This window comes from Crassostrea angulata, chromosome 6, assembly GCF_025612915.1.
Source record: "Crassostrea angulata isolate pt1a10 chromosome 6, ASM2561291v2, whole genome shotgun sequence".
NCBI classification, from domain to species: Eukaryota; Metazoa; Mollusca; class Bivalvia; order Ostreida; family Ostreidae; genus Magallana; species Magallana angulata.
Genome location: NC_069116.1, coordinates 49,545,490 through 49,562,632, shown reverse-complemented (window position 1 = coordinate 49,562,632; position 17,143 = coordinate 49,545,490). Strand labels below are relative to the sequence as shown.

The 17,143-nt window shown below is 33.2% G+C and overlaps 1 pseudogene; it reads left to right on the top strand.

Annotated features, from left to right (window-relative positions):
• The first annotated feature begins 9,299 nt into the window (after positions 1 to 9,299).
• On the top strand, positions 9,300 to 15,471 carry LOC128187577 (uncharacterized; annotated as a pseudogene).
• Positions 15,472 to 17,143: the final 1,672 nt, after the last annotated feature.

The following is a 17,143-nucleotide window of genomic DNA, read 5'->3' as shown; positions in this document are numbered from 1 at the left end:
CTTTCATCAATATCAATTGCACTTTTTTCACAGATATTTGTATTTTTTTCTATTATTAAAAATCATCTAAATATGGGGTATAAATAATAGAAAACGTATTGTTGCCTAATTTTGTATTACAACGATTGTGTTTAATTGAGAAGAGACATTTTAAACTACAAAATTTTTAGAATCCGGGAGCTTTCAGACCTATAGATCCCCTGTCTTAAACTAGCGCCACCTCCCCAAATTCAAATCGTGGATCCACCCCTGCAAGACGAGACTCGTAGCGTATTCATTTACAGAGTGTGTACAGAGTACTGCCGTTGACAGACAAAAGTTACCACTGGTAAATTGTTTACCATTGGTATGCCAACGGTATCAATGTTTGCCGATAAAATTTATTATAGGTAGACATTTCTGCAGAATATCTAGAGCTGTGTTAGCGATGGTAACTTTTTTTTATGACGTCACAAAAATGGCGGATTTTGTGTATGCATTGAAGGCAACAGATTAATTTCACGGCTTTTTACCTTAAATCTTTTTGTAGCTGAACAATTCATTATTAGCATTGTAACATGCCATAAGTACAACTAAATAATATTAATTTCTTTCCGTGTATGTAGGCAAGTTTCAAATGAGTGGGGACATTGGTTGGAATATGAATGCCATCTAAAGCACCCAAAACATTTTGAAATTGAAAGTGTTCTCAAATTGTTTGCTTATGATGTAGGCCTTAAGGTCAAGATCTAGTAAATGAAAGGTGCCTACAGGTTTATGTTTAAGATTTAAATTCTTTCAATGATGCTTCATAACAATAGCTTTGTTTGATAGGGTTTACCGGGGCTAAATATTTCGGTAACGCAATGAAAAAGCAAGTTTTAAACTGTCATTTTCCATGGGATATGAAGGTAATAAGAAACAAATTTCGGAGTTTTGTCCACTTTTGACAAGTAAAATATATCTAGAATGCCTACACTCTCCAAAAACGGAATTAAACAAGTTCCTGACCTCTTTAAAATAATGTCAAATTGAAGATAGCTATCGGAATTACTTTTCCCATGATTTAGCACTAAATGTCAAGAAATTGTGTAATTTTCTACATAATTCCTTTAAAGCCGTAAGGTACGGGAAAAAGGTTCTTCAAATCAATTATGACGTCATAATGGTCCCAGCACCAAAAAGACACTCTGGAATCATTTACTAGATCTTGACCTTATAAAATATTTTTCAAGGAAGAGAATTACTCTATAAAAACTTTCTTTTATAGATGTTCTAAAACCGATCAGCCATACATCGAAAGCTCTCAAACAGAGTTTCCACAAAACACCAACAGTAACTGTTCTTTTTCAACATTAGGGGTAGGGCTCTTTAGATTGTTGTTGGCATTAACCATATCATTAACTTTTAAATGTGTCCCTGGACAAACAGTATAAAAATCGTCGGGTGTATATGATAGTACAGTAATCTCATTTTAATGACTCGCTCTAGCCATGTTTTTTAATATTCTACACACGTTTTGCAGGAGAAAAAATGTAAGAAAAAATACTTTACTGTACACAAATTGTATTTCTGAATGTATCCTTTTGGTGCAAATTGATCAACGAGGCAAAAATATTGCATCTTGGTTTGACAAATTCTGCTAAATAATCAGGCAGTGTTAACAATGGCACACCATAGGTACCATTGTTAAAATTGGTAAATTTCCCACTATTTGTACCCCTAGGATGTATTCGTTTGGTCGATTGGAGAGCTGCAAGAGTAATCCTGATTTGCCCGTTTGCAGTATGGATATCTCCGGTAGATCTCCATTGTCTACTTTCCAAACAGCAGGTAGACAATGGAGATCTGCTGGAGATACTTAGGTCCAGTTCAGGAGGTAGCAAACGAATACACCCCAAAACTCGTTCAGAGTACATATGGGTCCAATGGCACCAATAGCACAAATTGAAACCACTGCTATTTTTTTTTGCATATACATCATGCGCAGATTCAGAAGTTTATCAAGAGGAATGGGGTAGGGGTTGGGGGTTGGGTCAAAAAAATGATATTGAGAGAAGGTTTACAGCTGTATATTTGGTACAGTCATATAATTTTACCAGTAGAGGATATTCAAAATTTTAGGAGTATTTCTTCTCTCTAGGTTCGCCGATCGTGCATAACCATGAGCATAACCTGTAGGATTTAAAGTACTCAACATTTATCTTATAAAAAAAATATTTTAACTGAAAAATTATCGCTATATATTTTTAACCGGGGTGTCCAACAGATCAATCCGGGGTTGTCCGTACAAAAATTAAAATGGTAAAAATGGCGGGCGGCAGGGTGGGCGGGCGATTGCCAAAAGGGTACCCTCATTGTACGGATAACTCCTCCTACAGTTTTCAAGATAGGAAGTTGTTCTTTTGCAGATCAATTGTACATATATCAGAGGTTTGCATATTGCTAGGATTTTGATTTCTGATAATTAATGAAAAAAATACCAGCTTTTGAACTTAATCATTTTTTGGCCAAATATTGCATGTAGAGTACTCCATTTCACAGGGTATGGTAGGTAGTGTTTATCAATTCCGGGTTGACATGGATTATTGATACAGTTCACATAAAAGAAAACCCGGTTTGCTGTCACATTGACAGCTTTTCACTTGTTTTGAATTTTAAATGCAACAGTCAGTATTATATTCAATGACGGAGTATACTTGCCATTTTAATTTTGTTGGAAAATGAACAAAATCGCTTATACAATAAAATATTTGTTATATAGACTTTGTACGGTTTAGATATTCAATTGAAGAACATGATACATTGTAATCGTTTTACGAAAATGAAAACGCAAGAGGGTTGGGACGCGTAAACTGAGTTCATGAATAATTATTACATAATCGACCCCACCCCCAATTTTCCTGAAAATAAAAATGAATATGCGCATGTATTTTATGATGACTCTAAAACAGAGTAGTTGAAATCGTTGAAATATTTAAAATAATAGTTAACGTTGTCGAATTCTTAAATGTTAAAATTAAAATATAATATTTGATCATAGTGTAATTTCCTTATTTTTCGCGAGTACTTAATTCCGCGATCCGACCGATCTCTCGTGTAATGTCGTCAGACTTACGAGTACATGAAGTCTTTTAAACAACACAATAATATGATATGTAATGTAGATAATTGATGGTTTATTTAAACGAATGCTTTAAAATGGTATAATAATCATACTCAAACCGTGAGGATTACCTGGCTAAGTAGCAGGCTTGGGGTAATGCTAAATGTAATGGTAATGCATTGCAATGCATAACATGTTTTCAAAGTAATGCTAGTAATGTGTAATGCCACAAAATTAGCATTACAAGTAATGGTAATGTAATGCATTACTTTCCAAAATCTAGTGTAATGCTGGCATTACATGGCATTACTTTGCATTACTATGCTTTTCTATGCAAGTTCATTTTTAAAACTGTGATGAATTGAATAATTGAAATTGTATTTTATTAAAAACTGTTTTGAAGAAGAAAAATAACTATTGAGATAAAGGTAGTTTAGTTGTTTGATTTAAAAAATCCATTCTTAAATTGTCAATATATCTAGCCATAACAACACAATTTCAAAACATTTTAAGAGTGTTGTTATTAAGAATTTTATATTATTTGAAAAAGAATCTGGGGGAATAAGCCGTTGCAAATGCACACGACCTTCTCATACCTCTAATAAGAAGTAATAAACATACGAGTTAACTGGGCATTTAAACGGTGGACAGTATTGTCCAAATGAAAATGTCCAAAAAGGCGTAACTGTGCTTAAATTTTATAGCATTTACATATACTTTAAACTGGCAAATTTGAAATGACAATCACGTACTCATTAAAAGAGTTTAAATAAAAAATGTTGATTACTTTCTAAAAACATTTTATTTACTAATTTACCTCAGTCATCATATACAACCTCTAACGCAGGGGAGTCGACAAAGAGTATGGGGGAGTCGATTCCACCATTTGAGTAGTCGATTTTTTCCGCTTCAGAAACAAGAGGAATTTAGGTAACACCTTTTGTAGGTATTTAAAACAAGTTTTTCCAAAAAAAAAAATGAGTGGCGTCGGAATCAAATTGAAAGGGGGGGGGGGGCTAGACTTGTACAAAATATTGACAAGCAAAAAAAGGTCTTTGGTATGTATAAATTTGCCAAAAAAAGTTAGCGCCCCCCCCCCCCCCCGTTCCGACGCCTATGATATATACCACACGGAAGACAGCGGTAGTCAAACCACTAACGTACAACAAGGGGACTTGTTATTCGTCACTGGTCATACTTTGTGTTGGTCATTGGTCCGAGTGGTCTATGTGTCTTCTGGTACAACTACTATGCTTTTTCTTTCACAAGAAAACACGCATTTGTAATGTGATTTTCCTGCCGATACAATTGGAAGTGAAATACATGCCTAGTTAATCGTTGAATTTTCATTAGGCGCACACTGTACCTTTGACTTAGCTTGTATTCTGCATTTTGAGCACAATTACATGCTTTTGTCCAGCGTATGTCCCTGTTGTGTTAACAAGACTCTCAAGGATTCAGAGATGGAACCGTTTATCTTGCCATTTAATAGTTTCTTGCATACACAACAACCATCTGTTTACAATATGAAATCGTGCAATCTTAAAGAGAATAACATACATTTCATATTTTATAAAAGTAGTAGAAAACGCATATCAAATAATTTCAAGTTATTATTAGCAAATTTTTAATTATTAAGAAAAGAAAAGAAAAAGTACATTTTAACAATGTATATTATTAAGTATGAAAAGAAAATTACATTTTAACAATGTAAACGAAAAGGTAAACAAAGAAAAAACCAAAACGCGTACGATTCGAACACTTGGACTTAGCCATTTCAGACCAATCTTAAAAATTTGAAGAAGAAAACTTACTTTTTACCATAGAGTCGGTTTTCGTACCATTTTTTGGAAAATCGAAAAAGATAGACGTTAATATGTGTTATCATTATTCGTTCTTTAAAAAATGGTACGATGTCCCACTCTATGAAAAAATATAATTTGAACATCCGATTTCTATATAATTTTGTTGCCAAATTAGCATATAGCTATTTTGTTGTCTAAATAACAATTAAATGTGAAGTTACTTTTTGTGGGTTATGGCAGCACTGAATGTATATGATTACATATGTTTAATAAATGTAACAAAAGTTAAATTTGTTAGAAAAAAAATGTTAGTATTTTTAATGGACCTATGTGGTTTTTTGCCTCGGCTTATTCCCCCAAATTCTTTACTACAATAAGTTGGGCATTCAATGAATTATTTACTGTGAAGAATGTGTTAACAACACACAATGCCCCCAGGATAATCTAAGTATCAAAACAATCCATTGTTTTAAGAGGTGCTAAACACCCCATTTCCCACCCTTCTCTGAACTGTGTTCCATTGGAATAAAGAACAGACATACACCCTTTAAAGCAAAAACGAATGCACTGTCCAGTCATGATCTCTGAAAGCTTAAAAATTATTTCCAGAAATGAGTATTATAACCTTTTTGAAAATAATTTTACTCTCTCTCTCTCTCTTTCTCTCTCTCTGTCTCTCTCTCTCTCTCTCAACATCTGTGTTGTAGTGTTGTATATTGAATAGTTTGTACTGAAAGAAAATACAAGATTCATGTATTTTTTTATATTATTGCCTGAACGCTCATATCTGATCGTAAAGTGCAACAGCTGTCTTGTATAAGTCATTAAATTTGAACCCGATAGTGAACATGGACCTGTAAATATGTTTATTAATACATATACATGTAAGAGACAACTTCAGTGACTACTATGCACTTCAAGAGCAATGTGAAATGATCGCCCTAAAAAGAAAAGGCCGTCCAGAATCACAGAGTTCATCGATTGGTTCCCATAAAAATTGAACCGGTGGTCGAGTGAAAATCCCTTGTGATTATGTGATGCGTTACTGCGGTGTTCTAGTGCTCGTGTACTGATATGTAACTGACAATCATGTAATGATTTTATTTTGTAGTGCCCATAGGAAATGTTTGTAGTTTTAGTGCTGAATAATAAATTCATAAAAAATAAAGTTGTTCTTCTTTCCGGAAAGATTTAGATTATACAGGATCATTCTATCTATAAACGCACTTCCGGTTTAAGATGGCGTCCAATACATCGTATGATTATGGATAAGAGCAATCACATGCAAGTTAATAAATTATTTTATTCTGATATTTATTACATTAAATCGTTAAAATAGAAGTGTGGTTGAAAATAATGCACATATAGATTGTTTATATTTCATGATTTCCTTTATGAAACTGGTTTATCTGATATTCGGTTAATCTGATAATTTTGACAAACGAACAAATGTTCATTGCATTATGAATGCATCTACTAATGATTTTCCCCTCTTTTTTCAAGGCAGTTGAGGATGACGATGCTTATACAGGGGAAGATGATTCAACACAAAAACGCACTGAGGTACGCAATTTCTAAGAATTAGATTAAATATTATTCAATTTCATTAAATATTCTATTCATTAGGAACAAAAATTTAAAAAAGTTTACTATAATTTCTTCTACAAGGATCATTCTACAATAATTCTACAATGAACTTTTAGCAACTTGTTATACAGCAGCTCTACAAGAGTTCTATTAAATTTATTTCATAAATATTGAATTCTATAATTCATGAAATTCACATGTCAATCAATTTGATTGTATTATTGTATATTAGTTACTAAATATTTTTCATTGAAATTATACACTCTAATCGAAAAGTATCAAATCAAATTAAAAAAATATCTTCAAATTGCGGAGACTGAAAAATTGATTGAATATAAATTGCGTCTGACCTTCAAGCTTACAAGAAACACCTCAGTATAATATTAATCAATCATTTAATGTTGAATCTACTTGCTTTTTTTTTCTTTTTGTAATTCAAACTTATATTTTTTTCAGGTACCCTTAGTTTTTTTGATTTTTTTAACACGATGATTAGTTAGAAATGAATTATCCGCCTATTGATATGCACATTACTCTAACGTTCGAAATTATACTTTCAAATTGTTTAGCTTACATGATATAAACTATAATTCAAATACCTTTACTAAATAATGTTTATACATCATTCATTAATGCCTTAACTGTACTTGAACTATTGACTTTGTGTGTATTATTTTGTGATCGATCAGAACTTCAGCTACGAAGAGAGCAAGAACTTCATGGACTGCACGAGCTTACCCCAGACTACAGTGTAGTCGTAGTAAAAGTCAACAATATTGGGAATGTGTAGCTCCTTCTATAAAAAAGTGCTGGTGGACAATAAGTTAACGCACCTCTGATTTATAAAAAAAAACATTGAAAAAATGAGAGAGAGAGAGAGAGAGAGAGAGAGAGAGAGGTCTATAGTGGTAGTTAGCATTTATATGTACAGAAAAGAAATGCATTATATGCATAACGTTATGTAAGTTCAACATTTTTTTCTGCAATGCCTAGCTACATAAGTTTGTCACCGCATGGATCTCCGAAGAAAGCATTTTTAATGTCTAAAGACTGACAGTTGACAAATACTTTTTAAAAAAGAACCTTCAACATTAATCCTTTTTTAACATTTTTTTAACAGGAAACCAGAAAATCGAACATTTCTTACAATTTAGAAGTTCAGTATAACCAACCACGGAAGGTATATGTATTCAAATTACCAGAAATTCTTTAAGAAATAATGATGTAAACCCCCATTCTTTTCCTTCTCAACATATGGCAATATTGAAAAAGAAAGTTACCAATATTCATATGCAAAAACTCTCGTTTTTAGTGTGTCTTGCAAAAGATGATTAAAATTGGTCTAAAACACTTGGTCTTTCCATCGTAGCATATATTACGTATATTACATATTTATGGGCAGCGGAAAAGACAAATTACATTTCTACAAAATCAATAGTAATTTAAATTCAACAATGCAAAATAATATTGTTATCCTCCCAAACAGGCACTATTTATTTTGTTATACTGAATGTCTTTTTAAAAATTTTTAAGAAAATTTTACTGCTTTTATATAGGAATAACGTGAATTCTACAGCGAACCGTACGCGCATAATTTTCGCGCATGTAATATTTTTTAATGGTACCCGTTGCCAAGTGCGTTGCTAACGCTGAGGGTAATAGTAAATATTATTAACTGCGTCTTCACCAATCAGATTTCAGTATTTAACATGAAAGTATAACAATATATTATAGTGATAGGAATATAATGATATTTTGAACTATATATATGAGATGGTCTGTGGACGACTTAGCTGGACACCGCGCATATTGTTTCTCCAACACGCCACCTGGCGTTCATTTTTGTGCGTCCGCTTGTTTTATGTTGATATCTGTTCGTTTTGCATTTACGTATGTTGGTTTTACTTTTTATATGTTTGATTTGTATAAAGACATCTTTTGTTGATTTTATATATATTTACATTGCAAAGAAGACAATTGGTTTTGCATTTATGGTCATTGATAATATTATTTTGCATTGTTGAATTTAAATTACCATTGATTTTGTAAAAATGTAATTTTTGCCCTTTCCGCTGCCCATACATATTTACTGATGTAAGATGATAGTTAAATGTATTCCAACTTGCATATCATCTTTTTTGCTCACCTGAGCTGAAAGCTCAAGTGAGCTGTTCTGATCACTTTTTGTACGGTGTCCGTCTGTCTGTGTGTTTCTCCGCCCGTCTGTCTGTCTCCGTCCATCCGCCCGTCTGTTAGTTAACTGTTTACATTTTCGACTTCTTCTCCAGAACCTCTGGGCCAATTTCAACCAAACTTTGAACAAAGCCTTACTGGGTGAAGGAAATTCAAATTTATTAAAATAAGGGGCCACACCATCTTTCAAGAGGTTATAATTAGGATATATTGAAATTTTGTTGACATTTTTAAAAACCATTTGGCCAGAAAACCTGAAACTTGTGTGGAAGCATCTTTAAATAATGAAGAATCAAGTTTCTTCAAATCATGTTCCCCGTGCTTTAGGTAGGGCCACAAAGGGGATCGAATTGTACAATGTACAGAGGAATATGAAGTGTTAATCTTTAAAAATCTTCTACTCAAACAGCATTTGGCCAAGAAGCTGAAACTTATCTGGAAGCATCCTCAGATAGTTTTGAATCAAGTTTCCCCAAATCATAGTCCCCATGGATAAGGTGGGGCCACAATTGGGAATTGAATTGTACATAGGAATATAAAGAGTTCATTTTTTGAAAATCTTCTACTTAAAAACCATTTGGCCAGAAAAGCTTAAACTTATGTGTGAGCATTCTCAGTTTGTTCAAATCATGGTCTCTGGGGGTAAGTGGGGCCACAGTGGGGTGTCAAATTTTTACATAGGAATATGAAAAATTGTTTTGAATCTTCTACTAACAACAACATTAACGAGAAAAACTGTAACTTGTGTGAAGTATCCTAGGTATATTAGGTAGGGTAGATTCAAGTATGTTCAAATCATGATCCCTAGGGATAGGGTAGGGGCACAATGGGGAGGGTTAAATTTCTACATAGGAATGTATAAAGAATTCTTTAAAAAAACACAAACAAAACATGTTTTAGAAAAGGGGCAACTCATTGAGAGTAGATTCTAATTCGTCAAAATCACATTTTCAGGAGTAGGATGGGCCTCATGGGGGAGGGGGGGGGGGGGGCAATTTTTCAGAGGAAAACATTTTATGTTCAACAAAACTCAATGGTCATTACACATGTATATGGTTTTACTAACATATGTATATGCAAGCATTTTGATATATTGTTGATTCTTTAAAATTGAACTGTAATACTTAATATGTGAAAAGACAATAAAATCATCATGTGACAAAAAAGGATCAATGATAAACAGAAATTCCAGGGACAAATTTTTAAATACAGAATTTTGTTATACTACATTGTCCAAGTATTTTATATGACTCCGTAAAGCTGATTTTTAGACGGGGTCACGTGACCACGTCTATTAGTTTACTGTCAGCCGAAGTCTCAAACCGGAAGGCACGCGTAGAACACATGAATTGAGTCTACACGTAAGAAAATAGTGCAGAAAATTTCATGCATATCAGTAAATATATATTATAAAAACACGCATTAAATCTTTTTAAGTCCTCTGTGTATAAACTAAATTCTATTTAGAAAATAAACAAACAGTTTTATTGATCAAAATATTCTTGCTCTGGTTCAAATGTGGAATGACTTACGTAACTGCATGAATGCACAACGCCGTTGACGATTCAGTTGGTGCTCGAGCTCATTATTCAATAGAAGAGGTTGAAGGTTGAATCGAATGTAATGCATTGTACCATTTTTGAAAAGTTGTGAATTTTATTTTGACAATCTTTCACCTGAATACTACCTAACTTCATGCGCAAGCCGAAGTTAAAATTAGGACGGATTGTACACAGATGTGTTACATATTAAATAGGTTTTTCATTGCCTCCCAGTCTACTTGCGGTATGACTGCTGTTCGTCTCAAAAGGAATTTTGTACATAGAAAATAAAACAAGAGGCCCATGGGGCCACATCGCTCACCTGAGCAACAATTGGCGTTCAAAAGATATTGTGCCATATGGTCCCTCGGTAGAATAACAAAAAATAAATATTGTCAAGTATTCGAATTTTACACTTATTTTTGCATACACGTAATATTTGACATTGTACCTTTATGAAATACTATTTTTTACCAGAATAAGAAAATCCTACGCAAGATATAAAACTAAACATTTGGTAGGGGTACACTGTTAAGTTGTTTAAAACTTCCAATTCCCTATATTTTCGTTCTGCCCCTCCCCCCCCCCACTTTGTAAAGTGATCAAAATATATGAGAGCATATAGGTACAATTGTTTCATCAACTACTTACTTGTTATTGTATTTAAAAAAAATATATAATAGTTATTGTATTTTATTTTAAAAATCCTACATGTACAGATGTGAAGAAGAAAATTGTACCTCAATGTGCTCAATTCCTCAAATTAAAACATTCAAAAATTTAATTTGTCTTCTCCATTATAATTAAATGACTGTTATTTACCTCGCGTACAAACCAGGATAATTTTCCGCTGTGATATTTTCTTAGGAATAGCGATAATTATTTTATCCCCATAACAGAAATGTGTCAGAACTATGGAAACTGTTTTAAAGAAGTCGTTTTTATTTACTCGTGTCTGAAAAACTATCAAAATTGATGTAGATTTCACATTATTTATTGTATAATGAGGGGACCCCAGAGAGTAGGTATATACAGAATATCATTCTTTTATTTTGTTTGTACAAGTATTTAACATACTCTAATTCATATAGAATTTCTAATGTTCAACCAAAATTTCAGCGTCAATCGTAGAATTATAAGCAAGATACAGAGCTCACAGTTTCCCTAGGTTTCAGTCATATTTTGTTGATATGACTTTATTACATTCAGCTTAAGATTTTTAACTTGGTATTTCCTATTCAGCATTTAAAATGGAAAAAAAGAATGGCCTAAGATTTTCAATTCTTTTATTCACTCAAGACCAGTTCATTGGTATTTAAGGTTCAAAATCAGTTTATACAAATGTACACAAACACAGTCAAGGATCACATGTACAGTAGGAGTAATAATGACGAAAAAAGGTTAAGTTTACAATACAATAAGTTGTTAAAATTGGTTTCTGGCAGAACAGACTTCTTAATAAATATTGATATATTAATAAATATTGACAAATTTTTTACCTTTTCAATCTTTAGTTTTTAAGATCTGTGTACAAACATAGAATTGTAAGCAAATCTCTGTATCTTGCTTATAATTCGAAGCTTAACACTCAAATATGGTTAGTAAATAGAAATTGTAAACAATTAAACACAAGAAACATGCATGCACTATAACAAATAAAGAACACAATTTATTTTTTCGAAATGAATCATATATATACATGTATATATACCTACATATTTCCTTCAGCGATATCAAACTCTATTTAAACTGAATAAACTCGAGAAAATGCCGAGCATCGATCTCAACAAAACCTATTGCATTAATCTACCATTACGCAAAAGATAAAGCCGAATTACCGATAGAATGAATTGTATTTCAGTACTTTTTTGATACATCAGATTTTGCTTAATTTGCGCAGGTAAACAGTTAACTGTTTGATTTACCGAAGTCTCTGTTTGAATTGATACGTAAAAATCACGAAATACAAGAGTTCCCAGGTTAAATTACAAAGCATAAATAATGAAAACGAAACGAAAATCAGAACAAGCTAACACCAACGTCATGTGTGAAATCTGTCAACGCATTGAAATATTTAGCCTCAATTTACTTCACAAAATCGGCACCAATATAATTTGCATGTTTCAAAAATTTCCCTTCATACACGAACTGTTGCATAACAAGCAAATTCATCATAGTCAGATCGACCCTTTTTCGTATAATGTCATGGCTGCTTTAAACAAAGAACCTCGTTTTAGAAGTATGGAATACGAGTCTTGGTAAAATGGGTATGCAAACCCGGGCCGTGGCAAAATAAAAGCCGGGGCAGATCGGCAATCGTCAATTCCAAATACGCATTATTTTGCGGCAATATTTACAGCGAATACAAATATAACTGGTCCATCAAATATCCTGAAATTTTAATGAGATTGGCAGATTAATAACTGCCAATCTTTTGTTTTGACCAGGCCAAGTCTTGCCTACCCATTTTACCGGATGCCGAACCGAACCGAAGCTGAACACGCCTTTCCTTTATCATTATTTTCGTAATAACTCAGATTTGAAACTGAATTAGACCTTAATTTTTGCAATTTATATTTTCCTTCCCATAAGGATAATTTATGCTAAACTACGTTGAATTTGCCTCGGTAATTCTTGAGAAGAAGATTTTTAAAAATGCACCCCCCTTTTTCTACAGTTTCAAGGTTTTCTCCGCTTTGAATACAGATCGGACTTTTATTTCTGCAATTTATATTTGCCATCCCATAAGGATGCTTTTTGCCAAGTTTGGTTGAAATTGGATAAGCGGTTTTAGAGAAGAAGTTCAAAATGTAAAAAGTTTACAGACGGACGGACGGACGGACGGACAGACGGACGACGGACAAAATGTGATCAGAATAGCTCACTTGAGCTTTCAGCTCAGGTGAGCTAAAAAAGTCTGAATTTGCCTTCTCGTTCATTGGCTCTTTAATTAAACTGAATTAAAATTCTGAACAATGCATTGTAAGCAAAATCTATATAGATAATACATTTTGGGTGATCAAGAAATCAAATAATATATACAATCTTATCGATTAAAGAACCAAGTTAAATGTTAATGTTCATGTTGTCCGGCTTAGGTGGAATCAGGCTTGGAGTGAATTACATTGTCAAGTAATGCATTACATTACCATTTCTTCATGAATTAGGGTATTACATTACCATTACTTAATTGTCTTGAAGTAGTGCAATACATTACCATTACATGAGTAAAGTAACATATGCATTACCATTACTTTGTGAAAAGTCAATAAGTTTTAAAAAAGTAATTTAAAAGCTAAATAAAGAGTTAAACTTTTTGTATATCTTTCATAAATAAAACATGCTTAAACATATTTACAGGCTCGTGTTCACTATCAGGTTCAAATTTAATGACTTATACAAGATTGCTGTTGCACTTGTAGTTCTCAAAGTAAGGTTGGTCCCGTAACATTTACACGCTAATGGCGGAGTTGCCAATCTCTGTTATTTATGTCTCCGATTTTCGGTGTATGATTTTTAATGAACGGAACGGTTGTATCGTAATTCGTGCGTGGAGGTGATGTACGAGTTTACACACAAAATAGTAAGTGGCGAACGGATTTATTTTTACCTATTAATTTTGCATGAATCGCTGCAAGAAAATCGTGTCAGAAAATCATAATGGCGACCGTGACAAACCTTTTTATTGTTAGAGTACTTGGAATCTTATTGTAAAAAGAAATATTTCTAACGTCAGGTGACTGTGTTTGTTATCGGTATGCAAATGTTAACTTTGTTTATTAATTCAGCAGTTTGAGAGTTTTCGGGGTTTTCATACACCTTGTATAACGGATACCATCCGACTTGTGGATTTTCTCTTGGATCACAAAATTGAATTAATCCAATGATTTAAATTATCTACCTTGATATAGCTGTTTTGATTTTCCTGGTTTGTAGTAATTTTTAAAAATTTTCCTTGGGGTCTTATTTTACATAAAATACCGTTGTGTCAATTTTCTACAATTATAAAGGCTGGGAATTAGTAAAATTTAGACAAAGTATCAGACTATTGCAAAAAGCCAATTCAACGTAGATTGAAACAACTAATTAAAATTCAAAATTTTTGGAAGCATATTCGAGAAAATCTAGGACAAATACAAAGTCAAACTTTTAAGACCCCGTCTTGTTTTCTACTGTTTGTTTTTAGAGCTGATTTTTAAGCAAAATCTGCTAGATTGCCTGTGTTGCTGCTGCACGTCCTCCTCGTGTGCAACAAACGGATCAGAGACCAACGGGCTGATTTCGTGTCAGTTCCCCAGTGTTGTGCCACGCGGACACCTGGGGTACGGTAAAAATTGACATTGCCCCAGGAAAACCGATCATTACTCCATTTATGGCTTTCTTGGGGATCATTTCCCTGGAGGCCTATATGGAGCTAGATACACAGAAAAGGACCCGGGAAAGTGTCACACAGGCAACCAAAAAGGCCGAGAGAGAGGTCGAGTTCATGCAGTTATTTTTTTTGAAGAACAAATATTAAATCAGTAATTATAATTTTCATGAAAATATATTTTCTATTATCTACCTTTTTTTCCTTCTTTTTACATCTACAGCTCTTTTTACTAGAAAAAAGGTAATTCAAACATCAATTGTTATTTTTTTCGTTCTTCTCCAAATAATTGAGGATATAACACCAAAATGCGTTGAGGTACGCTATTTCTAAGAATTCCATTCAGTATTTAATGTTATCATTCATTTAATTCAATCTGCCTATCATTTTGATTATATATTTATTTAGTAAGCATACATTTGCAATGGAAACTAAGTAATTATTCTAATACAAAAGTATCGAATAAAATGAAAATTAATACAATCTTCACATTGCGGAGAATTAATTGATAAATCGCGCCTCACCTTCAAGGAAACTACTAATATAATGCTTTACTATATGTATAAAACGTATCAATCATCTACTGTTGGGAACACTTGCATTCTTCTATTTTTGCCTTTTTCAGGTGGTTGAGGATAAAAATACAAATGAAAATGCAGAGGCAAATGATGCGAGACCAAAACGCGTTGGGATACGTCATTTCAAAGATTACTTTATTCCGTATTTCATTAAAACCAATCATTTTGATATAATATATATATTGGAAAATGGTATTGCATATTGTTCGGCTCTAGGTAATTATTTTGTCATTTATATTCACCATAAAATTTTTTTCAGAGGATGAAAAGAATCAGAAGGTTTCGGCAACAATTTTTCTGTTGCAGCGGGTAAGTTAACTATTTTTCAGCGACGAATCCTTGTGTATTACAAATACACGTATAAGTAATCAATATTAATAGTGTAATCATTAATTTCTTTTTTACCTATAATCCCCAATTTATAAGATAAATGTAATATGTTTAAATTTTAGTCTTAACTTTTCATCAAGTAGTTTTTGAGACCAACAGTTTTTCCTAAAACGCATGAAAGAAAGTAAAGAACAACGTTGTAGTTTTCATTTACAATATTCCCAGGCAGCTCTTACCCAATAAGGAATAACAAACTCTCTCAAGTCAATCTTAGATAGTGATGCTAATCAATAACACCTCCCGAGACTATAGAAATAAGGTTTTGACCCCCAAAGTGACCTTGATTAATGACACACTACTCAGTGTCTGCAGGCCCGGAACGATCGCCCATAAGAACGAATTCATGTAGCTAAGCTATCAAATCACACGCGTACACGTGTGTTAACACACTTGCTATTATTTTCAACCCCTTCCTTCTCCTTCTATGGTATGGTGGTGTCTGCTCTTAGTTTGCTTAGGAGGAATATCAGCACTGCAGTTTAAAGCCATATTATAAGAGCAAACATCTCTCTTTTGATTATAGAGGGTCTCTTTCAGCTCATCATAGAACACTGGACATACTAAAAGCTCTATGGGCTTATGTTTGGACACTTACATTGCATCTTTTCGTGGTCATCTTTGGTCATACAGAATATATCTTCTTATGATTATCCAAACGTAGACATGATACACTTCCTTGTGTTCATCTTGAAGCACAAAGCAAACTCTTTTTGCCCATCCTAGACCACAGGGCAAACTTTCTTGTGCTTAATTATATCGTGGTACACATTGGTTCATCCTGTTACGCACAGAGAGTAAATCTTGTACTCAATAAAGGATATCCCTTTATGCTCAACTGTTAGCACTTAAGATTTCCTCCTCCTGTTTTTGTGCAAGGGCATATATCGTTACTCTACAATGACACCTGGCTCCGGGGCCATAAAACTTTATTTTGATCTCAGTCTCACTTTTGCACAAGGAATATATAGTGAAAAAGTGAGCCTGAGATCAAAAGTGAGCTCGTTTTAGTTTTATGGTCCCTGGTGCTTGATCCTACCTCTAAATGTTGTAGAGGTCCGAGTTTGCTCTGCTCCAGTTTTGTATTTTTCCTTTGGATGTTTGATTTAGAAAACTACTCGTTATCGCCGCATATCATCTATATCGTCTGCTTCAAGTTTTTTTATTTCTTTTATTCCAGATTTAGACTTCCAGACTTTTCATAAACAGATAAAGACTAAGTCTCTTTTATAAAAAATTCTAAATTTGCTGACTGATTTATGAAAACAATTTGAGTAAGGTCGGAATGGATAATATGTATAATGCAATACAAAAGTATTATTACTGCTATTTCCAGTTTTTGAAATGTATGTCATTGAACAACAAGAGGCCAACAGGCCTTAACGGTCTCCTGAGTAGCATATATCCTATGCACAAACTTGTCATGGAGTCTCATATATGCATCTAATTAATTAGGTTTCATACTGGAGTAGAAAAATTATAAATTTGTAATGACGACCACATTTAATTCAAAAAGAACTGTGAAACCTATAATTTTGGTGAAAAACTAAAAGATCTGGTCTACAAAATCATGAGTTCAGTTTTCCTTTCAGGTGTGT